Genomic DNA, 24,449 nt, shown 5'->3' with positions numbered 1-24,449 from the left:
CATAGATATTCTAAAATTATTTATTTAGCTTAATTTTTCTCAAATTGTGTTTTCTTTTTCGCAGAACAGCTTGAACACTGAAATTAAAGCCATGAACTGCTGACAGATGCTCTTATTCTTTGTATTGTTCAGCCTGGAATCACAGCTATTGTTAGCAAACGCAACAAAGAGGTGTGAGAAACTCTGTATTTAACTGTATTCTGAAACTCAGGGTTGCAATATACTATTGTACTCATTTATGATGGCCTGATGGACCGCTGCATTTTGACTTTCCTGCTCACCTTTTGTCTTTGGGTGTTGGCCTGGGAACTGAGGTGGAAGAACCTTGGAGAGAAACAGAATAAAGAATGGATCAATGCTAATAATCTTCTCCAATATAAGATATTGTTTGATGGTAAGTCTCGAAGACTCCTTCATCCAGATTCTCTCATTTTTACAAGGTATGCATGAATAAGAATAGAACAAATTTGAGTGAGTTAATCATTAGATTAGCAGAAGGAGTCAGATATGCTTGCCTTTATTGGTCAGTGCATTAAATATAGGAGTTGGGACGTCATGTTGCTGCTGTGCAGAAGATTGGTTAGGCTGCTATGGGAATACTGCATGCAAATCTGGCCTCCCTGCTGCAGGAAGGATGTTGTGAAACTTAAAAGGATTCAGAAAAGATTTACAAGTATGTTGCCAGTGTTGGAGAGTTTGAGCTTAGATAGAAGCTGAATAAGCTGAGACTATTTTTCCTGGAGTGTCGGAGGCTGAGGGGTGATCTTATAGATGTTTTTAAAATCATGAAGGGCATGGATAGGGTAAATAGACAATATCTTTTCCACGGGGCTAGGGGAGTCCAAAACTAGAGGGTATAGGTTTAAAATGAGAAGGGAAAGATTTAAGAGTCCTAAGGGGAGAAATTTTTTCACACAGTGTAGTGCATGTATGGAATGAGCTGCTGAAGGAAGTGGTGAAGGCTGATGTAATTACAACATTTAAAAAACATCTTGATGCGTATATGAAAAGGAAGGGTTTAGGGGAAACTGGGCCAAATGCTGGCAAAGGGATTAGATATATTTAGGATATCAGGTTGGCATGAGCGAGTTGGACTGAAGTGTCTGTTCGTGCTGTATATCTCTATGAATCTAGATGAGCTGGCACATTGTAATAGTGACTGTTATCTAAATGGGAAATAATATCAGGCCAATACTGTACATGTATTGTTGTCAAGGTTTGGGAATTTGGATTTTTAATTACGTTTAAAATGTGCAGCTTGTATTTCTAAGAATGTAAATATTAGTTTGAGGCCAAAGTCATTATAGTTCACTGAGATTTTGGTAAAGTTGCATTCAGTGGGTGTATTTCATACACCAGGTAATGCATGTATGGAATGAACCACCAGAGAAAGTGGTAGAAGCAGGTACAATTACAGCATTTTAAAAGGCACCTGAATGGTTATATGAATAGGGAGGGTTTAGAGGGATATGGGCCAAATGCTGGCAAGCGGCACTAGGTCAGATTGGAATATTTGGTCATCATGGACAAGTTGGACCGAAGAGTCTATTTCTGTGTTGTATGACTCCATGTAAGTACTGAGCAGCATGCCTATGGAACTAATTGAAGTGTTTTCACATTATATTTTATGACATTTTAGAGAAAATGGACTGGAGACCATAGTAGATCAGGTTTTAAGTTCATAAGTAGAGTTTCACCTGGGACAAAGACAAATTATTTGTGAAGTTTTCAAGTTATGACAGTACGTGAAGAAGTTTTCAAGATATAGGATATAAAAAGAGGTTTAAGCCGGCAGAACTGAAAAGATATTTCAAGGCGATCAGAACTGAAAAATAATCTCGGCCTTCACAACTGGAAACACTCGATTTGAGTTTTTACAGGATATTTGCAGGAAAGCAGGGTTTTTTTGTTGTGATATTAGTATCTCTCTAAACTGTCTTGTATATATCTTGATTTTTTTATGCAATAATCTTTGAGTTCTTGTGTTAAAGAACGTTGACTGAATGTAGACATGAGGTTATCAGTAACGAGCATGAAAACCAACTGCAAATCTAAAACTTACAATCTATCAAGCCAGATTTCATTCTGGTGTCTGATTTGTCTAGTTTGGTGCCAGCTGGGATCATAAGAACATGAATAATGGTTCACAACATAAGGAATAAGTAAATAACAGCAGTTAATGTTTTGAGACTGATGTGATACTTGTTACAGCTGAGAACTTGTGGCTCAGCTTGATGATTTGAGTTGATTTGTTTTGATTACTTTTATTTAAAAAGGCATGGAATTATAAATTTAAGTGGTCTAATTATGGAGAGGTTGGTATGTTTAGTTTTATTTTGCTATTTTTGTGAAAAGAGCAAACAATGATTTGTATTTGAATATGCTACGGACAAAAGCAAGATGTTGCCTCTGGTTATCTTGTGCTATAATTATTGGACAATGCTGCAGTTACAAGAAGTTGGGATGTTAAATAATCAAATTTCACTTGGTTTGAGTTTTGAAAGGGAGGAAGCTGTGCTCTGGACAACTCAGTTGGCTGCTTGTGATGCACATTTACAGTGTTATTTCTTGCATTCACCAGTGTCCTTGCATTAGGGTGCAAACGCAACTGCTTTTTGATGGGACAATATGTTTGGGAATTTTCTGGGATAAATGTACTCATTTCAAAAAGATTGAGAGCCAGATTTTTGAATTATTTTGTTGGCATTTTTAGTTACGGTATTTGCCAAGCATACAGTTAATATACATTGAAATCAAAGTCTGTCTGTAACAGCATTCTGAGGCAGCCAAGGTGGCATGAAGCTACAGTGTTTTTACTGAGCAGTGTACTGAAAATGGCTAGCTAGATGAGCTATTTGGATTGACTGGTTTTAAAGTAAGATTGAAAATATGTCAATTGTTTATAATGATTCTAGTGACAGCATTAGGCTACAGTTTTCTAGTTGCATGCCAAGTGGCATGCCATTGTATTTAAAAATGTACAACACTTTGAGTGTTCTGAGTTTAATAAAGGAGGTCCAGACCTAGCTGCAGAAAAAGTACATAAGGAAGTGCTCCCTTCTTAGCAAAATGAATTGGATTAGGAATATAAGAACAGGGATAGATCATTTTGTCCTTTGGGGCTTGTTCTGCCATTGTGTTCGAGCCGAGCTGATTTGTATCCCACCTCAGTTTTCTCTGTGTCCATAATTACTGTTTTCCAACAAAAATCTACTAATCATATTCTGACATTTTTAAATTAACCTAACCTCGATGATTTTTTGGGGAATATATTCCAGGTATCTCTGGCAATTTGCATGTGTTTTGTGATATTATCCCTGAATGATGTAGCTTTTATTTTGTGGTTCACTTTAGAAACTGAAAATGGGAGCAGGAGTAGGTCATTTGGCTTGTTGAACTAAATTTGACATTCAGCATTACATAACATAAATCAAAGAACTGCAGATCCTGGAATCTGAAACAAACAAAAACAGAAATTGCAGGAGAAACTCCTTCAGATTAGCAGCATCTAGAGTCGTAGAGATGTACAGCATGGAAACAGACCCTTTGTTCCAACCCGTCCATGCCGACCAGATGTCCCAACCTAATCTAGTCCCACCTGCCAGCACCTGGCCCATATTCCTCCAAACCCTCCCTATTCATATACCCATCCAAATGACTTTTAAATGTTGCAATTGTACCAGCCTCCACCACATCCTCTGGCAGCTCATTCCATACACATACCACCTTCTGTGTGAAAAAGTTGCCCTCTAGGTCTCTTTTATATCTTTCCCCTCTCACCCTAAACCTATGCCATCTAGTTCTGGATTCCTCGACTCCAGGGAAAAGACATTGCCTATTTACCCTATCTATGCCCCTCATAATTTTGTAAATCTCTATAAAGTCACCTCAGCCTCCGACGCTCCAGGGAAAACAGCCCCAGCCTGTTCAGCCTCTCCCTATAGCTCAAATCCTCCAATATCCTTGTAAATCTTTTCTGAACCCTTTCAACTTCGCAATATCTTTCTGATAGGAAGGACACCAGAATTACATGCAATATTCCAATAGTGGCCTAACCAATGTCCTGTACAGCCGCAACATGACCTCCCAACTCCTGTACTCAATACTGTGACCAATAAAGGAAAGGATACCAAACACCTTCTTTGCTATCCTATGTACCTGCGACTCCACCTTCAAGGAGCTATGAAGCTGCACTCCAAGGTCTCTTAGTTCCGCAACGCTCCCTAGGACCTTACCGTTAAGTGTATAATTCCTGCTAAGATTTGCTTTCCCAAAATGCAGCACCTCACATTTATCTGAATTAAACTCCATCTGCCACTCAGCCCATTGGCCCATATGGTCAAGATCCTGTTGTAATCTGAGGTAACCCTCTTCGCTGTCCACTGCACCTCCAATTTTGGTGTCATTTGCAAACTTACTAACTGTACCTCTTATGCTCACATCCAAATCATTTATGTAAATGACAAAAAATAGAGGACCCAGCACCGACCCTTGTGGCACTCCACTGGTCACAGGCCTCCAGTCTGAAAAACAACCCTCCACCACCACCTCTGTCTTCTACCTTTGAGCCAGTTCTGATGCAAATGGCTAGTTCTCCCTGTATTCTGTGAGATCTAACCTTACTAATCAGTCTCCCATGGGAACCTTGTCGAACGCCTTATTGAAGTCCATATAGATCACATCTACCACTCTGCCCTCATTAATCTTCTATGTTATTTCCTCAAAAAACTCAATCAAGTTTTTGAGACATGATTTCCCATGCACAAAGCCATGTTGACTATCCCTAATCAGTCCTAGCCTTTCCAAATACATGTACGTCCTGTCCCTCAGGATTCCCTCCAACAACTTGCCCACCACCGACGTCAGGCTCACTGGTCTATAGTTCCCTGGCTCGTCCTTACCACCCTTCTTAAACAGTGGCACCATGTTAGCCAACTTCCAGTCTTCCAGCACGTCACCTGTGACTAGCGATGATACAAATATCCCGGCAAGCGGCCCATCAATCACTTCTCTAGCTTCCCACAGTTCTCGGGTACACCTGATCAGGTTCTGGGGATTTATCCACCTTTACCCGTTTCAAGACATCCAGCACTTCCTCCTCTGTAATATGGACATTTTGCAAGATGTCACCATCTATTTCCCTACAATCCATATCTTCCATATCCTTTTCCACGGTAAATACTGATGCAAAATACTCATTTAGTATCTCCCCCATTTTCTGCGGCTCCACACAAAGGCTGCTTTGCTGATCTTTGAGGGGCCCTATTCTCTCCCTCATTATCCTTTTGTCCTTAATGTAATTGGAAAAACTCTTTGGATTCTCCTTAATTCTATTTGCCAAAGCTATCTCGTGTCCCCTTTTTGCCCTCCTGATTTCCTTCTTAAATATACTCCTTTATACTCTTCTAAGGATTCACTCGATCTATCCTGTCTATACCTTACATAAGCTTCCTTCTTTTCCTTAACCAAACCCTCAATTTCTTCAGTCATCCAGCATTCCCTATACCTACCAGCCTTTCCTTTCACCCTGACAGGAATATACTTTGTCTGGATTCTCGTTATCTTATTTCTGAAGGCTTCCCATTTTCCAACCGTCCCTTTACCTGCAAACATCTGCCCCCAATCAGCTTTTGTAAATTCTTGCCTAATACCATCAAAATTGGCCTTTCTCCAATTTAGAACTTCAACTTTTAGATCTGGTCTATCCTTTTCCATCATTATTTTTAATCTAATAGAATTATGGCCGCTGGCCCCAAAGTGCTCCCCCACTGACATCTAGCATCTATGGAGAGAAAGCAGAATTTAAGTTTTGAGTCCTGTTCTGACAAATGAAACTCAAACAGAAAGGAATTTTTCCTAGTTTCCTAACTGATCAATACCACAAAAACAAATTTTCCATGCAATATCACATTGTTTGCTTTGTGCAAAATAGCTGCTGTGTTTACTAAAACACTAACACTTTGAAAGGAACTGGCTGTAAAGTGCTTGATGTTTGGCTGTAAAAGGCAAGCTTCTGTTTTATAGTCACTGTACAAAAGTCAGGAGGAGCTCAGTGACTCCATAACCTGTAACCAAGTGACATTTTATTTAATTTTCTTTTAAGTCTGTTGATGGAGAAGGGACAGCATTTTTTTTCTAATGTCTATGGACAATGGCAAATTTCCAAGGTTATCAATACTGTGTACAGGGGCAGGGCAGGAAGCCAACTTTTCTCATGCAACCAGCAATGTTAGTTTTAGCTGACTGGCAGCAAAGCCCAAAGGAAATTGGCACCAATGAAACCTTTTTGTTTTCTGCTTCTCTATGTTTCTAAAACAGTATGGTGATGGAAAGAAATAATGCTTAACTCCAACGTGACAAGGTTTATTGCTGGTATTTTAGAATGATGGCACCATAAGTGCTTTTTTGTAATTACAAATAAGTATTTTGTTTTAAAAGTAACATTTTATTTACAAATCCTTATAGAATAATTGAAGATATGATAGTGATCTCTGTGTTTCTCAATATCCTACAAGCAATCTGTAAAACAGGGTCAGACTGCAGGTGGGTGGAAGTATGCAGCTGCAGTCTGCTCACTGCCCACAATTAAGCAACTGAAGTACTCTATTGTATTACATTTTTACTGAAAATATTTTGATGGTTTCACTTGACAAATGGTCACAGAATTTTATAATTACTGGTTCTGCAACCACTGACTTAATTACATTTATCTTTTTCACAAAGTAGGATTCTTGATTTGACTAGTCACCTTTCTTGAAAGGCATGTGGACAGCTGTTACGTGTCTTTTAACATTGTCATTTGGCGTTTTTCAATGCGTTTGTCCAAGAAAAGCTGACAGTATTATTTTTCTAGTGCAGTTACTTGGTTCCGTTCTACATTTTGATGTTGTCTTCTGGCTGTAGGTTGCACCTTTATTGCGAAATGCACTTGATTTTGTCAGCATCAATTAACAATCCACAGAGAATATATTAAGAATACATCTAGAAATATGTTGTGAACCAATTGTCCTATTGCGTCAGTTTTGATGACCTGTTCTAAAATCCCATGAAACCCTGCTGCGATATCTTAATGCTCTGACTTGACAACCTCATTTTCTTGTTAGGAATACCCACTGTGAGCTGTTTCCTGATACTACAACAGCCATTTGCTAATTGATCATTACTTCTTTCATAAAATAAGCATGCAGCTGCAACTTGTCTTTATATGTGTCTTTAACATTGTTGTCTCTGTTGAAAAATACCGTGACAATGAAAACTGGATGACAAACTAGTGAATGAGATTTGAAAAGTGGTCAACGTCAAGTCTGAACCGCTTAGGCTTGAGGAAATGAAAATGGAAGCAGATCAAATTTAACATGATTCAATATACCTTTAACAGGAATTAATGTGTTAGTTGTGGAGGTGAGGAAAAAGGTGAGCAAATCAATAGTTGCTCAAGTGTAATCATGAATAGCCAAAGACTAGGTATTTGGCATCTTGAAACAGTATAATAGAAGATTGTCCCTGAACAATTAAAGCAGCCGATATCTAAAGTTTAATTAAACCATCTATTTCAATTTAAGTGTGCCTTTTTTTAAAAAACCATTAGGCTACTGTTGACCTATTTTAGCTCCAGTAAAATCTCATTGAGGTTTCTGTTTCCTCAAACTAGATTTTATTGATGTGTTGCTTAAGTAGGAGAAAGAAAAGGCTAATTGATGTACTAGCAGGATATTTCTAGTCTTCCCCACTCTATTTCTTGAAGTATTTGTTTATTACTTTGCAGTGTCTAGAACAGTAGTCTTGCACTATAAAGGATTCAAAGCCATGGTTCAGTTTATGGCATTTGTGTCTCTCAGTTAACAGCGATAGTGAAACTTTCACTATAGAATTTGATTGTAACAAGCAGGACGTTTCTGTGCTATGCTTGACCTGCTCCTGGGTTCGAATGCTAATATCAAAGATTTCCAGACTTACTCCTTCCTAACTGTACACACAGGTGGGGCAAGACATAGCCCAGAAATGAACAGGGATAACGTCTGTAAGTTATGATGCAGTGAGCAGAAATTTATTATGTTCAATCAATTTCAAAGCAAGTTTGCAAGGCTGGAATGAAGCTCATCTTGGCTAGGACATCCGGGATAATGACCTTGCTCTGGGGTATTAAGGAAGTACTGTATTGTTAGAGGTGCTCTGTCTCAGAGACTGTATGAAACTGAGACGGTCTTCTTTCTCATGTAAAAGATTCCGTGACACTACTTTGAAGAAGAGCAAGGTCATTATCCCAGATGTCCTAGCCAAGATGAGCTTCATTTCAACCTTGCAAACTTGCTTTGAAATTGATTGAACATAATAAATTTCTGCTCACTGAATCATAACTTACAGTCGTTATCCCTATTCATTCCTGGGCTATCTCTTGCCCCACCTGTGTGTACAGTTAAGAAGGAGTAAGTCTGGAAATCTTTGATATTAGCATTCGAACCCAGGAGCAGGTCAAGCATTGCACAGAAAAGTCCTGCTGGTTACAACCAGCACCCACCCCTAGGCGGATAAATCACATTTTCCTATGTTGAATACCACTTGGATGAAGCATTGAGCATAACAGTCAGTGGGTGTTTTCAATGTCCATGGTGAAGATTGACTTTAGTGTCACTAATGACTGAGCTAACTGAGTCCTGAAGAACAGGAGAATTACTGTGCTTAGGAATGATTTGGAGATGCTGGTGTTGGACTGTGGTGTACAAAGTTAAAAATCACACAATACCAGGTTATAGTCCAACAGTTTTTTTTTAAATACATATTTTTATTAGAAATTTAACATTTTTACAAGTTTACAAAAATAAACAAAACTCTCAAGTACAAACATTGATATACAATTAAATCTTAAATATATAATAACCAAAATTTAACAAAAGAAAAATACTGAGGAAAAAAAAACAAAACTCAACTAACTACTAATCTAACCTACAACTAATCAGAGTGTATATTTAAGTCTCTTACATTATTCAAATAAGAGAAAGAGAAAAAAAAAGTGGATAACATAGAAATTGGGTAGTGAGATACATGCTCGGAATGTGTTAACATCAAATGTAATAAAACCCGTATTCGTGCGGGATTCCTCTCCCAAGGGGCCCCGGACCAGCCAGGTTCATAATCTCAATTAAATAAAAGCCCTTGTTAGGATAGCCGAAATATCTGTATTCATATAGTTCAAGAAGGGCTGCCATATTTTATAAAATAATTCGGTCTTTCGGTGCACCATATTTGTAAGGAAGTCAAGGGGAATACGTTCCATAACTAATCTGTGCCAATTTGAAAGTCCAGGGGGGCCCTCAGCCACCCAGTTTACCAAAATATTTTTCCTTGCACAGAAAGAGAGAATAGAAAATAGTCTCTTCCCGTACGTGTCCAGGGAGGATAAGTTTGAAAAGCCCAAAAGGAGAGATACGGGGTCCACTTTAATTTCCGCTCCTAAAGTTTCTGTCAGGGCACTTGCTACTTTAGTCCAGTATCTACGGATCTTATGACAGGTCCATAGACAATGTACAAGAGTGCCCATCTCTATTTTACATTTGGGACACATTGGGGATGCCCATGCCTTAAATTTTGCCAATCGATCCGGTGCTATTTGGGCCCGATGAAGTATCTTCAGCTGGATAGCCTGAGTTCTGTTACAGATGTGATTCTTCTGGGGTTTTCCCAAATGTCATTCCATGTTTCTATAGAGATTTCTAGTCCCAATTCCTGATCCCATGTTTTAAGCAGATTGTCCATATCTCCCGATACTTCATCATGTAGTAAATGATAAATAGTACTGATGGTGGATACCCCCATTGGTCGTAGTACTCTACATTCTCTATCTGATTTATAAAGACTATCTAATAACATAGTCTTCTTCTGTGTGTAGTCTCAAATTTGGAAATTTCGATAGAGGTCTCCATTAGGTAATCCAAATTTCTGACGCAACTGTTCAAAAGACATCAGGACCCCATCTTCAAATAGGTCCCCTAGACATGAGATACCCCTGGATCTCCAGAGTTTAAAAGTGGTATCTGTAAACCCCGGTTGGAATCCCCATGCTCCCACTATCGGTGCAGTGGGGGATGTTTTATGTGAGTTGCCCTCATTTTGCCGCATTATATTCCAAGCTTCAATTGTATTTAGTATTATAGGGTTTTTACAGTGATCTGTAATGATTTTCCTCTTGTTAATAAGTGGGCATTTTACTTGAGAAGCTTCGATGTCCAGCCAGATTGATTGTGGATCAAACAAGACCCAATCAGCTATGTAACTTAATAAGGAACTTAACTGATATTTCCTAAAATCTGGGAAATCCAATCCTCCCCTTGCCTGTGGAAGCTGTAGCTTCTTCAGCTTAATGAGGGGCCGTCTATGATTCCAGATAAAGGAACCAAACCAGCCATATAATTTATGTAGTGTCAGCCTCGGCAGCATCACCGGAAGCATTCTCATAGGGTATAGGAGACGGGGCAGGACATTCATTTTAATTAGTGCTATTCTACCCAGCCAGGAAATTGGAATGTCTCCCCACCGCTGGAGGTCCTGCGTTATCCTTTCCAGTAAATGCACAAAGTTACCCTTGTATAACTGACCAAATATTGGGGTAATAAAAATGCCTAAATATAAGAAACCCTCCAGAGACCAACGAAAGGGAAAATGGGATCTGTCCACTAAGTGGGGTATCATAGCAAGGCCACCCATTGGCATAGCCTCTGATTTTGAGAAATTAATTTTATAGCCTGAGAATGCACTAAATGTATTAATAACTTGGATTAAGCAAGGTACGGACATCAGAAGATTACTGAGGAATAGAAGAATATCATCTGCATACAGGGTAATTTTATGTTTACCTGTACCAATCCTCAGGGCCGTTATATTAGGATCCGCCCGTATAGCTTCTGCTAGTGGTTCAATTATTAGCGTAAATAACAATGGCGAGAGAGGACATCCCTGACGGCAGCCCCTAACCACACTGAAGCTATCCAAACCTAATCCCATTGGTAACCACAACTGCTTTGGGATCACTATACAATGATGAGACCCATTTGGTAAACACCTTTCCAATGCCAAACCTTTCCAATGTGTAAAACAAATATGACCATTCAACCCTATCCGCGTCTTTTCCGCGTCTAATGAAACTACTACTCCTGGTATCTTTCCCTGATGGCAGGCTTGAATCATATTCAAAACCCTTCTAATATTATTGGATGATCTACGGCCCTTAATAAACCCCGTCTGATCCTCCTTTATGATATGTGGCAGTCCCCTTTCTAGTCTCAATGCTAACGTTTTAGAAAGGATTTTAAAATCTACATTTAGCAAGGATATTGGTCTGTATGACTTCTGGATCCTTTCCTTTTTTAAGGATAAGAGAGATATTTGCCTCTTTCAGCGAAGGGGGAGACAGCCCTGACTATATGCATAGTTATACATGTCCATAAGTGGACCAGCCAATATTTCTGTAAATTCTTTATAGAATTCAGCTTGAAAACCATCTGGGCCAGGTGTCTTACCGCTCTGAAGTTGCCTGATTGCGTCAAGTATTTCTTGGACTGTTAGGGGAGCATTTAAGACCGATACCTGTTCTGGAGTTAGGCCCAGAAAGGTCAAATTTTAAAAAATGATTGCATCCTCCTAGTCCTGTCTTCACAATCCTGCGATTTATATAAATCAGAATAAAATTTTCTAAAGATTGCATTAATCTTTTTATGATCATGAGTCAAAATACCCGTACTTTCCTTGATAGACGTGATAGTTTGAGGGGCCTTTTTTTTTCTTTGCAAGAAATGCTAAGTATCTACCCGGTTTGTCGCCAAATTCATATAACCTTTGTTTTGCAAATAATATTTCCGTCTTAGCCGTTTGGGTAAGCATAGTGTTTAGAGCTATCCTAAGGGCCATAATCCTTTGCAATTTAATAATTGAAGGTCTATCAGCGTTTGCAGTTTCAGCTGCTTTTAAGCGAGCTTCGAGCAGACGCTGTTGTTCTCCCTTTAATTTTTTCTGGGTCGCTGAGTAGGAGATGATCAAACCTCGCGCGTAAGCTTTGATGGTCTCCCACATCATTGATAGGTTGCTAGCCGTACCTAAATTAATTTCTAAAAAAGTTTTAAATTCTTGAGAGAAGTACTTTACAAATTTACTGTCTTTCATTAGGAAGGGGTCCATACGCCAATGCCGAGGGGATCTCCTATTGTTCCTCGCCTTGGTTTCCATATATACAGCAGCGTAGTCGGAAATTGCTATACTACCTATTTTACAGGATGGTATGGAATTTTAAAAAAATCGAGGGGGCAAAAACCATATCAATTCTGGTATGGCATTTATGTGGATTGGAGTAAAAAGAAAAATCTCTGCCCTGTGGATGAAGACATCTCCATACTTCTACTAATCCTAATTCTTTGTTCAGATCCACCAATTGTCTAGATCTGAGAGATACTCCTGCAGTACTCTTGGGAATCCTATCTATTTCCGGATCCATAATACAATTAAAGTCTCCCCCTATAATTGTATGACGGGCACCAAGAGCCATCAATTTTGAGAAGGCTTCTGTTATAAATTTAAAGGGGTGTGCCGGGGGGCAGTACAAATTTAAAATCCCATATTCCTCTCCATTTATAAGGGCTTTAATCAGAATATATCGTCCAGATTCGTCTTTTATCTGACTTAGGATTTTGAAAGGGAAATTCTTCCGAACAAGAATAACAACTCCCCTACTTTTTTGAGCTAAAAGAAGAAAAAAAGGCCTGATCAAATTCACCCTGTCGTAATTTCAAGTGTTCTTTATCCAACAGATGTGTCTCCTGTAGGAGAGCTATGTCAACTCTTTCTTTCTTAAGATTTGATAATATTTTCTTCCTTTTGACTAGCGAATTACTCCCCTTGACATTCCAGGTGCACCACTAAACCGACTGATCAACCATAATCATCCGGGCAAATCCGAGACCCCTCGGGAGGGGAAACCCTATCCAAAACATCCCGAGCATAGAGCATATAAAATTCACAAAAATAAAGGCTCTCTAATACACTCACAACAGTATAATAAAAAACTATTTCTAAATAAAAAAAAAATGTAAAACGTATTTAAATGGAGATTTTCCCCCTTGTTCCCAGGGGGTATCACTTCCTTTCCAAAGGTCCATCGTATCCTCTCCCAACCAATGCCCCACCCTTGACCCAGGCGCTCCTCAATTGGATGAGGAGAATCCAGATATAATACAAAGCTAGAGTTAACAGTGAGCACCTTACCCCCAGCCCCCCCTCCACCCACACCTGGATATATTTGGAAATGTTAATACCATGTATAAACATATATAACTATAAAATTACAACCTCAACAAATAATAATTAAATATAATAATACAAAATAGCAAGGGAAAACAACCCCGCTCCTAGAGGCAGAAGTAAAATAGAATAAGGTAACCACCTCCCCCCACCAACATTAACTAAACCCCCTGGCATATATATATATACATATATATATACACACACGCATACATACATAGAATAATAAAAAAAAACAACCCCAAGGGGGGGAGAAAATCATTAAATAGAGAACAAATAAATAAATCCCTCTCCCCACCCCCCCAAGATAATATTAAACAGTAAGGTAAGAAAAAAGAAAAAGGGGGGGGATATAAACCAGAGTGGGGGAAAGGCAAACCAACATCCATTGTCTCTTACAATTTATCTAAGAGAGTCCAAAAATTCCTTAGCCTTTTCTGGCGATCCGAAGTTATACACGGATGCTTCATGGTTAAAGCGTAGCGTCGCTGGGTAGCGTAAGGAGTACTGAATATTTAAGTCCCTTAAACACTTCTTCGCCTCATCGAATGCCTTCCTCTTTCGGACCAGAGCTGAGGAAAAGTCCTGGAATAACATGATCTTGGATCCTTTATAGATCATGGCTTGGGAATCTTTTCCAAGATTTCTGTAGGCTTCTAGGAGTATCTGCCTCTCCCTATAGCTCTGCAGCCGGAACAGGACCGGGCGAGGGCACTGGTTCGAGCCGGGCCCGCGTATTGCAACCCGATAGGCCCATTCCACCCTTACCTGGCCTGATCCAGCCTCCAGATTTAAAAGCTGTGGCAGCCACTGCTCGAGAAACGCTGTAAGCTGGCCTTCCTCTTCCCATTCGGGAAGGCCCAGCAAACGAATATTTTTCGGTGACCTCGATTATCGAGGTCATCAATATGATTCTCTAAGGTCCGGACTCATTGCTCGAGAGTCCGGACCTGATCCACGGCCGATTGCGCTATAGTTTCGGAGGTCGCGGCCTTTAGCTCCGCCCCTCCGACTCGGCGCTCGATTTCTTTAATGTCTCGGTCGTGCTTTTGCAGCGTGGCCGAGAGTGAGTCCCATCGGCTTCAGGATTCTTCAATGAAAGCGTCGATCTTCGCATCCAGTTTGGAGATGATTTCCACGAGGCTTGCCACTGTAGGTAAGTCCCCCGGGGCGGCTGTGGACGCCTCTGCTGCAGCTGGAGAGGGTGGGGGAAGGGTTCCTGCTTGCTGAGAGCTGAGGGCTCCCTTCCCTTTAGTCATTTTTACTAAAGATTAGATTGTTTAAATTTAATACTAAGCAACTAATTAAATTAAACAGCTATTTTAGATGATTTGGTGAGTGTGGTGGGGGTGGGTGGCCCACTTTGCCCAAGCCTTGGGAGGAGCACTATAGACTCAGACTTGCTGGGTTGCTGCCATCTTGGATCCCCCAGTCCAACAGGTTTAATTGGAAGCACTAGCTTTCGGAGCGCTGCACCTTCATCAGGTGATTGTGGAGGACACAATTGTAAGACACAGAATTTATAGCAAAAGTTTACAGTGTGATGTAACTGAAATTATGCATTGAAAAATAACTTGATTGTTTAAGTCTCTCATTTGTTAAGAGTGACCAAGTCCAAGGCAGACTTTGGGTCAGGCAGCAGCGAAAAGTGGCCGAGCAGAGGCTGATAGCTAGGTTCAGTTCCCATAGGGAGGGTCTCAACCGGGACCTTGGGTTCATGTCACAGTTAAACCTGTTGGACTATAACCTGGTGTTGTGTGATTTTTAACTTTGTGCTTAGGCAGGGGTTAAGAGAATCAACACCAATGGGACATGTACTTGAGTTCCTCACCAATCTTGAAACTTTATTGCTGGAACAGCACAGCAGGTCAGGCAGCATCCAGGGAACAGGAGATTCGACGTTTCGGGCACAGGCCCTTCTTCAGGAATTCTTCCTGAAGAAGGGCCTGTGCCCGAAACGTCGAATCTCCTGTTCCCTGGATGCTGCCTGACCTGCTGTGCTGTTCCAGCAATAAAGTTTCAACTTTGATCTCCAGCATCTGCAGACCTCACTTTTTCCTCACCAATCTGCCTATTTTGGATTTATTTTCTCATGCAAGTGTTGGTGGAGTTACAAAAATCTGGTCCTGATGGAGATTGTAGGGTTCTGGTTTGCAATCAGTTATTTGCTGATTTTGTATGGTTCAAATCACCTCCAGATCCCTGGTTGTAGACAGTGGTCTTATTCAGGAATGTGAAATGAAGAAAGCAATAGACAGATGTTCCAGGGCAAGAGAATCTTTGTGTTTATTTAAATACAGAAAAGTATAAATACAAGAAAATAAAGATAAATGCAGCATTGAAATTAACTATATCAAGTAACTATATCGAGGGCAATAATTAGATATACTATTAAATTAAGACAGTTTACACTATTAGAACCTAAGCAGCAGTTTAATCACAAACTTTAATCAGACTTCCTACCTTTTGGGGTTCCCTGCACCTTCACCACCCACCTTCCCTTCGATGCTAGCTAGTTATATAGACTACATGTCCCACTATCTCCCCTCAAATCTGTGTTGTCCAATGTGTTTCTGGTGTTTTCTCCTGAAGTTAAGTAGTTCCCTAGTAGTTAGAGTATGTGCGAATGAATTTTGACTGAGGTTGAAGTCCAGTACCTCTGTAAGCTCCATACTGTCTGTGCTAGGTAGCCCGAGTGTAAAAGTTAGCCTCAGTCTGTAGATTTACAAAGTTAAAAATCACACAACATCAGGTTATAGTCCAACAGGTTTATTTGGAAGCATTAGCTTTCGGAGCACTGCTCCTTCATCAGGTGGTTTTGGAGTATAAGATCATAAGACATAGAATTTATAACAAAAGTTGACAGTGTGATGCAACTGAGATTATGTATTGAAAAAGACTTGGATTGTTTGTTACATCTCATCTTTTAGAATGACCATGTTGGCTTCAATTCTTTCTTATGTAAATCCTAGAACTTTTTATTTAAAATTACATTCTCAAGTGAACTTTAACAATAGGTACCATGTCGGCCTAGCTAATTCATTGAAGGTGTGAGGTGCCCTGTGTGAGGCAGACTGATTCTATTACTGAAAAAGGGATTTATAGAATCCTAGATGAATTTATGCAGCTTTTGAGCAAAGTAAAATGTAATTCTGCAAGTACAAATTCACCCCACAAACTTTTGTGTGTGTGCATGTGGGGTTGTATGAGTGTGTGTGTGAGTGTAAAGGGATATAAGTCTGTGAGACTGTGGTGTGTTGTATGAGTGGATGAGAGAGTGTCTGCATTAGTGTATGGGTCTGCAGGAAAAAGTGAAGTGCAGTGGGGTCACCTGTAATGTGACATGAACCCAAGGTCCCAGTTGAGGCCATTGCCATGGGTACCGAACTTGGCTATCAGCCTCTGCTTGGCCACTTTGCATTGTTGCCTGTCCTGAAGTCCACCTTGGAGGATGGTCACCCGAAGGTGCGAGGTGGAATTTCCAGGGCCGCTGAAGTATCCTCCAACTGGGATGAAACACTTCTGCCTGGTGATTGAATGGACACCGCATAACATCCGTTGCTCGGTCTCGCCACTGTATTACGCCTCAGGGCATCCTTGCCTGCAGCATATGAGATAGACAATGTTGGCTGAGTCACATGAGTACCTGCCGCATACATGATGAGTGGTGTCCCCATGTGTAATGGTGGTATCCATGTTGACACTCTGACAAGTTTTGCAGCACCTGCCGTGACAGAGTTGTATGGTGTCGTCCTAAAGCTGGGCAGTTTGATGCGAACAATGATCTGTTTGAGGTTTGTTGGTTGTTTACAGCCCAGTCTAACATCGGCACCTCCAAATCATCTGTAGTTTTGTTTTAGGTTTGGTTCATTGCACTCTTAGAGTGGAGGTGTAAATTTGACTTCCAGGCTGAACAATAGTCCCACACTGAAATCGTTCTGGCTCTGTGTGTGTTTGTTATAGCCTGAGCTCAGGATTTTGTCCAATAATTTTAGATATTTTGGGTGGCAGTGTGGCTCAGTGGTTAGCACTGCTGCCTCACAATGTCAGGGACCCGGGTTCAATTCCAGCCTCAGGTGACTGTCTATGTGGAGTTTGCAAATGCTCCCTATGTCTGTGTGGGTTTCCTCTGGGTGCTCCGGTTTCCTCCCACAGTCCAAAGATATGCAGGTTAGGTGAATTGGCCGTGCTATGTTAGAGTCATAGAGATGTACAGCATAGAAACAGACCTTTGGTCCAACCTGTCCATGCCGACCAGATATCCCAACCCAATCTAGTCCCACCTGTCAGCAACCTGCCCATATCCCTCCAAACCCTTCCTATTCATATACCCATCCAAATGCCTTTTAAATGTTGCAATTGTACCAGCCTCCACCACTTCCTCTGGCAGCTCATTCCATACACGTACCACTCTCTGCGTGAAAAGGTTGCTCCTTAGGTCTCTTTTATATCTTTCCCCTCTCACCCTAAACCTATGCCCTCTAGTTCTGGACTCCCCGACCCCAGGGAAAAGATTTTGCCTATTTACCCGATCCATGCCCCTTATAATTTTGTAAACCTCTATAAGGTCACCCCTCAGCCTCCGACGCTCCAGGGAAAACAGCCCCAGCCTGTTCAGCCTCTCCCTATACCTTAAATCCTCCAACCCTGGCAACATTCTTGCAAATCTTTTATGAACCCTTTCAAGTTTCGCAACATCTTTCCGATAGGAAGGAGACCGGAATTGCACGCAATTTTCCATCTGTGGCCTAACCGATGTCCTATACAGCCGCAACATGACCTCCCAACTCCTGTACTCAATACGCTGACCAATAAAGGAAAGCATACCAAGCGCCGCCCTCACTATCCTATCTACCTGCGACTGTAGGTTAGGTGCATTAGTCAGGGGTAAATACAGGATAATAGAGTAGGGAATGGGTCTGGGTGGGTTACTTTTCAGAGGGTTGGTGTGAACTTGTTGGGCCAAAGGACCTGTTTCCACACTGTAGGGAGTCTAATTCTAAAAAAGTCCAGAATCTTGACCAGTACTTTAGATAATGGGGATTTTTGCTCCATCTTACAAGATAAAGTCTCACCTTCTCACTGAGGAATCACTCCATCAGCCAGTCTTAGTAGGACAGATTCAGAGCAGACCTAACAGTTTAAAATTCTGCTTCCATGAAGTCCTTTGAACAATCACCAGCAACAGAATTGTATTCAACCATGATCTATGATGACTCAGCCTATCTTATTATCCAAATACTATCATAAATATCTGGGGTCAACTTTATGCCGAAGAACATGCCAGGAGTAGTGTAGCATAAAATAAGGTGTCTGCTGGTGAATCTAAAACACAGGGCTGTGTATTCTTAACAGATTAGAGGGAAAAAAGACTGCAGATGCTGGAATCCAAAGCAGACAAGTTGGAGGCTGGAAGAAGAGGCGGGTAACTAGAGAAAGGATTGGTCCACTAAAAGATAATGAAGGAAGGCTGTGTGCCGAACCTGAGAGAATGGGTGAGATTCTGAATGATTACTTTGCATCATTGTTCACTGAGGAGAGGAACATGACGAATCTTGAGATTAGAGATAGAAGTTTGATTAGTCCGGATCACGTTGGCGTAAGTAGGGAAGATGTGTTGGGTATGCTAGAGATTATTAAGGTGGACATATCCCCAGGACCGGATGGGATCTATCCCAGGTTGCTGAGGGAGGCGCGAGAGGAAATTGCTGGGGCCCTGACAGATATCTTTGTGGCATCCTTAAACACAGGTGAGGTGCCGGAGGACTGGAAGGTTGCTCATGTTGTTCCCCTGTATAAGAAGGGTCGTAGGGATATTCCCGGTAACTCCAGACCAATGAGCCTGACGTCGGTGGTGGGAAAGTTGCTGGAGAGGGTACTGAGAGATAGGATCCATTTATATTTAGAAAAGAATGAGCTTACCAGTGATAGGCAACATGGTTTTGTGCGGGGGAGATCGTGCCTTACCAACTTAATAGAGTTCTTCGAGGAAGTGACCAAGTTGTTAGATGAAGGAAGGGCTGTTGATGTCATATACATGGACTTTAGTAAGGTGTTTGATAAGGTTCCGCATTGCAGACCAATGGAAAAAGTGAAGTCACATGGTGTGCAGGATGTTCTAGTTAAGTGGACAAAGAACTGGCTGAGCAACAGGAGACAGAGAGTAGTAGTTGAAGGGAGTTTCTCGAAATGGAGAAAGGTGACCAGTGATGTTCCACAGGGGTCGGTATTGGGGCCACTGTTATTTGTAATATATATAAATGATCTAGAAGAGGGCACTGTTGGTATGATCAGCAGGTTTGCAGATGACACAAAGACTAGTGGAGTAGCAGAAAGCATAAGGGACTGGTGGAGTAGCAGAGAGAATACAGGAGGATATAAATAGACTGGAGAGTTGGGTGGAAAACTGGCAGATGACTTTCAATCCAGACAAATGTGAGGTGATGCATTTAGGCAAGTCTAATTATAGAGCGAATTATACAATGAATGGAAGAGCCTTGGGAAAAGTTAATGGGCAGAGAGATCTGGGAGTGCAGGTCCATTGTACCCTGAAGGTTGTTGCACAGGTGGATATCATAAGGACAGACTGATGGGCAGAGGGGGTGGGGTCGCCTTGTTGGTAAGGGAGGATATTCAGTCCCTTGCGTGGGGGGACCTAGAGTCAGGGGATGTAGAGTCGGTGTGGATAGAGCTGCGAAATACTAAAGGTAATAAGACCCTCTTGGGAGTCATCTACAGGCCCCCAAACAATAGTCTGGATGTCGGATGTAAGTTGAATCAGGAGCTGAAATTGGCCTGTCGCAAAGATGTTACTACAGTTGTTATGGGGGATTTTAACGTGCAGGTAGACTGGGAGAATCAGGATGATATTGGACCTCAAGAAAGAGACTTTGTGGAGTGCCTCAGAGATGGATTCTTAGAGCAGCTGGTGCTGGAGCCGAACAGGGAGAAGGCAATTCTGGATTTGGTGTTGTGCAACGAACCAGAATTGGTCAGAGACCTTGAAGTGAAGGAGCCATTGGGAAGTAGTGACCATAATACATTAAGCTTCAATTTGCAATTTGAGAGGGAGAGGGTACATTCGGAAGTGACCATACTTCTGTTGAATAAAGGGAACTATGGAGCTATGAGGGAGGAGCTGGCCAAAGTTCAATGGTGCAATACCTTAGCAGGGATGACTGTGGAGGAACAATGGCGGATATTTCTGTGTATAATGCAGAAGTTGCAGGATCAGTTCATTCCTAAAAGGAAGAAAGATCCCAGGAGAAGGCATGGGAGGTCGTGGCTGACGAGGGAAGTTAAGAAACAGATAAAGTTAAAAGAGAAAAAGTATAACATAGCAAAGATAAGTGGGAAAACTGAGGACTGGGAAGCTTTTAAAGAGCAACAGAGGATTACTAAGAAGGAAATACGCAGAGGAAAAATGAGGTACGAAGGTAAACTGGCCAATAATATAAAGGAGGATAGTAAAAGCTTTTTTAAGTATGTGCAAGGCAAAAAAATGGTTAGGACTAAAATTGGGCCCTTGAAGACAGAAACAGGGGAATATATTACGGGGAACAAAGAAATGGCAGAAGAATTAAATGGGTACTTCAGATCTGTGTTCACTGGGGAAGACACAAGCAATCTCCCTGAGGTAACAGTGGCTGAAGGACCTGAACTTAAGGAAATTTATATTTGCCAGGATTTGGTGTTGGAGAGACTGTTAGGTCTGAAGGTTGAAAAGTCTCCAGGGCCTGATGGTCTACATCCCAGGGTACTGAAGGAGGTGGCTCGGGAAATCGTGGATGCGTTGGTGATTATTTTCCAGAGTTCGATAGATTCGGGGTCGGTTCCTGCGGATTGGAGGGTGGTTAATGTTATACCACCTTTTAAAAAAGGTGGGAGAGAGAAAGCAGGAAATTATAGACCAGTTAGTCTGACCTCAGTGGTGGGAAAGATGCTGGAGTCTATTATAAAGGATGAAATTACGGCACATCTGGATAGTAGTAACAGGATAGGACAGAGTCAGCATGGATTTATGAAGGGGAAGTCATGCTTGACTAACCTTCTTGAATTTATTTGAGGATGTAACTCTGAAGATGGACGAGGGAGATCCAGTAGATGTAGTGTACCTGGACTTTCAGAAAGCTTTTGATAAAGTCCCACATAGGAGGTTAGTGAGTAAAATTAGGGCGCATGGTATTGGGGGCAAAGTACTAACTTGGATTGAAAGGTGGTTGGCTGATAGGAAACAAAGAGTAGTGATAAACGGCTCCATTTTGGAATGGCAGCCAGTGACCAGTGGGGTACCGCAGGAATCCGTGCTGGGACTGCAGCTTTTTTTACAATATATGTTAATGATATAGAAGATGGCATTAGTAATAATATTAGCAAATTTGCTGATGATACAAAGCTGGGTGGTAGGGTGAAATGTGATGAGGATGTTAGGAGATTACAGGGTGACCTGGACAAGTTAGGTGAGTGGGCAGATGCATGGCAGATGCAGTTTAATGTGGATAAATGTATGGTTATCCACTTTGGTGGCAAGAACAGGAAGGCAGATTACTACCTCAATGGAATCAATTTAGGTAAAGGGACAGTACAGAGAGATCTGGGTGTTCTTGTACACCAGTCAATGAAGGCAAGCATGCAGGTACAGCAGGTAGTGAAGAAGGCTAATAGCATGCTGGCCTTCAAAACAAGAGGAATTGAGTATAGAAGCAAAGAGGTTCTTCTGCAGCTGTACAGGGCCCTGGTGAGACCACACCTGGAGTACTGTGTGCAGTTCTGGTCTCCAAATTTGAGGAAAGACATTCTGGCTATTGAGGGAGTGCAGCGTAGGTTCACGAGGTCAATTCCTGGAATGGCGGGATTACTTTACACTGAAAGACTGAAGTGACTGGGCTTGTATACCCTTGCGTTTAGAAGACAGAGGGGATCTGATTGAGACATATAAGATTATGAAAGGATTGGACACTCTGGAGGCAGGAAACATGTTTCTGCTGATGGGTGAGTGCCAAACCAGAGGACACAGCTTAAAAATACAGGGTAGACCATTTAGGACAGAGATGAGGAGAAACTTCTTCACCCAGAGAGTGGTGGCTGTGTGGAATGCTCTGCCCCAGAGGGCAGTGGAGGCCCAGTCTCTGGATTCATTTAAGAAAGAGTTGGATAGAGCTCTCAAGGATAGTGGAATCAAGGGTTATGGAGATAAGGCAGGAACAGGATACTGATTAGGAATGATCAGCCATGATCATATTGAATGGCGGTGCAGGCTCGAAGGGCTGAATGGCCTACTCCTGCACCTATTGTCTATTGATAGAGTGATCAAGAAGGCTTGCCTTCATTGGACAGGGTATGGAGTATATGCTTGCCTTCATTGGACAGGGTATGGAGTATAAGAGCTGGCAAGTCATGTTAAAATTGTACAAGACATTGGTTTGGCCGCATTTAGAATGCTGTGTACAGTTCTGGTCGCCACATTACCAAAAAGATGTGGACACTTTGGAGAGGGTGCAGAGAAGGTTTATGAGGATGTTGCCTATGGAAGGTGCTAGCTATGAAGAGAGGTTGAGTAGGTTAGGTTTATTTTCACTAGAAAAAAGGAGATTGAGGGGGGAACCTGATTTGAGGTTTACAAAATCATGAAGACAGAGGCAAACTTTTTCTCAGGGTGAAGGATTCAATAATGAGAGGTCACGCTTTCAAGGTGAGAGGTGGAAAGTTTAAGGGGGATATACGCGGCAAGTACTTCACACAGAGGGTGGTGGGCATTGGAATGTGTTGCCAGCAGAGGTGGTATAGGCAGGCACGGTAGATTCATTTAAGATGCGTTTGGACAGATGTATGAGTAAGTGGGGAGCAGAGGGATACGAATGCTTAGGAATTGACCGACAGGTTTAGACAGTACATTTGGATCGGTTCAGGCTTAGAGGGCCGAAGGGCCTGTACCTGGGCTGTAGATTTTCTTTGTTCTAACACAGCAAGCCAGGCAGCTTCAGGAGGTATTGGATTGGATGTTTCGGGTGTATCCCTTCTTCAGGACTGGGGTGGGAGGGATGTTGGGGAAGCTGCAGATAAAGTGGGGGAGGTGGGGACAGGGTGGTGTCCATCCTGAAATGGCGGTAGCTGGGAGGTCTGGTAGGTCCCTGTAGACCCAGCTGTGATGCTCGGTGAGTTGTTCCCTGTTTATGTTCTGTCATCTTCTCTACATCAAGGAGACATTGGGAGCACCTAAACTAGGTTGGAAGAGAGGCAGGTGAACCTTTGCCTCACCAGGAAGGACTGTTTGGGGCTCTGGATGGAGGAAAGAGGGTTGGTGTGCTGGCAGGTTTTGCTTTTTTTTCTGGTTGCAGGGAAAATGGATCTGGGGGTTTCAGTGACGAGGGTGGCGCGAACCAAGGACTGTCGGCAGGAACAGTCCTTGCGCAAAGCTGAGGAGGTAGGGAGAGGAAGATGTTCCCAGTAGTGGGGTCTAGTTGGAGTGTGCAGAAATGTTTGAGGATGATGTGTTGGGTGTCCAAATAGACCCCACCTCCAAGAACAGCTTCCCCTTCCCAACCCCCTCAGCTTTGTGTAAGGACTATTCCCTCCGACAGTCCTTGGTTCGCGCCACCCTCGTCACTGAAACCCCGGGGTACCTTTTACAAAAACTTAGACGGGTTGACTTCTAATGATTGTGCAAACAATCTGCATCAGCAAAATGGTGGGAAGGATCTTTGATAGAGAGAGAGTAGCTTTGGAAGTCCTCAACATTAGCTCTGCAAGATTACATAAATTAGAAGCAGATATCTCATGGCATTAGGTCAAACATGACCAAGGAAACAACCTCCTGATTACCACTGATCATCCTCACTCAGCTGATGAATATTTCTCTCCTATGATGAAAATTATGTGGATGAATCACGAGGGGTAATTAAGCCAAATAATTTAATGTGTTCAGTGTTCATTACCACTCTTGGTAATATCACAACTGACAGTTTGCCAAGCCCTGAAGGACATAACAGAAACACTGTGTCTTTTCAAGTAGCATTCACTCATTATTAATCTGCTTAGAAATACTCAGATTGGGTCCTTGCTAAGAATGTACCATTCAAGCAGGGAGGAAGTTGTTGAGCGCAGGAGCCGTGGTTTACTAAGTAACTTGAATCTCTTGTCAAGAGGAAGAAGAAGGCTTATATTAG

The 24,449-nt window shown here is 41.8% G+C and overlaps 1 protein-coding gene across 3 annotated transcripts in view; it reads left to right on the top strand.

The window, feature by feature from the left end:
- The first annotated feature begins 258 nt into the window (after positions 1 to 258).
- arel1 (apoptosis resistant E3 ubiquitin protein ligase 1) overlaps positions 259 to 24,449 on the top strand; it is a 110,379-nt gene continuing 86,188 nt past the window's right edge. For all 3 annotated transcript variants that reach the window (XM_043697104.2, XM_043697106.2, XM_043697107.2), the window contains exon 1: positions 259 to 394. The gene's annotated coding sequence lies outside the window, so the exon portion shown is untranslated. The remainder of the gene's footprint in view (positions 395 to 24,449) is intronic.

This window comes from Chiloscyllium plagiosum, unplaced genomic scaffold, assembly GCF_037043375.1.
Source record: "Chiloscyllium plagiosum isolate Xiang-an unplaced genomic scaffold, Cpla_swu_hap1 HiC_scaffold_8, whole genome shotgun sequence".
Taxonomy (NCBI): domain Eukaryota; kingdom Metazoa; phylum Chordata; class Chondrichthyes; order Orectolobiformes; family Hemiscylliidae; genus Chiloscyllium; species Chiloscyllium plagiosum.
This window is presented reverse-complemented; position numbering and strand designations above follow the sequence as displayed.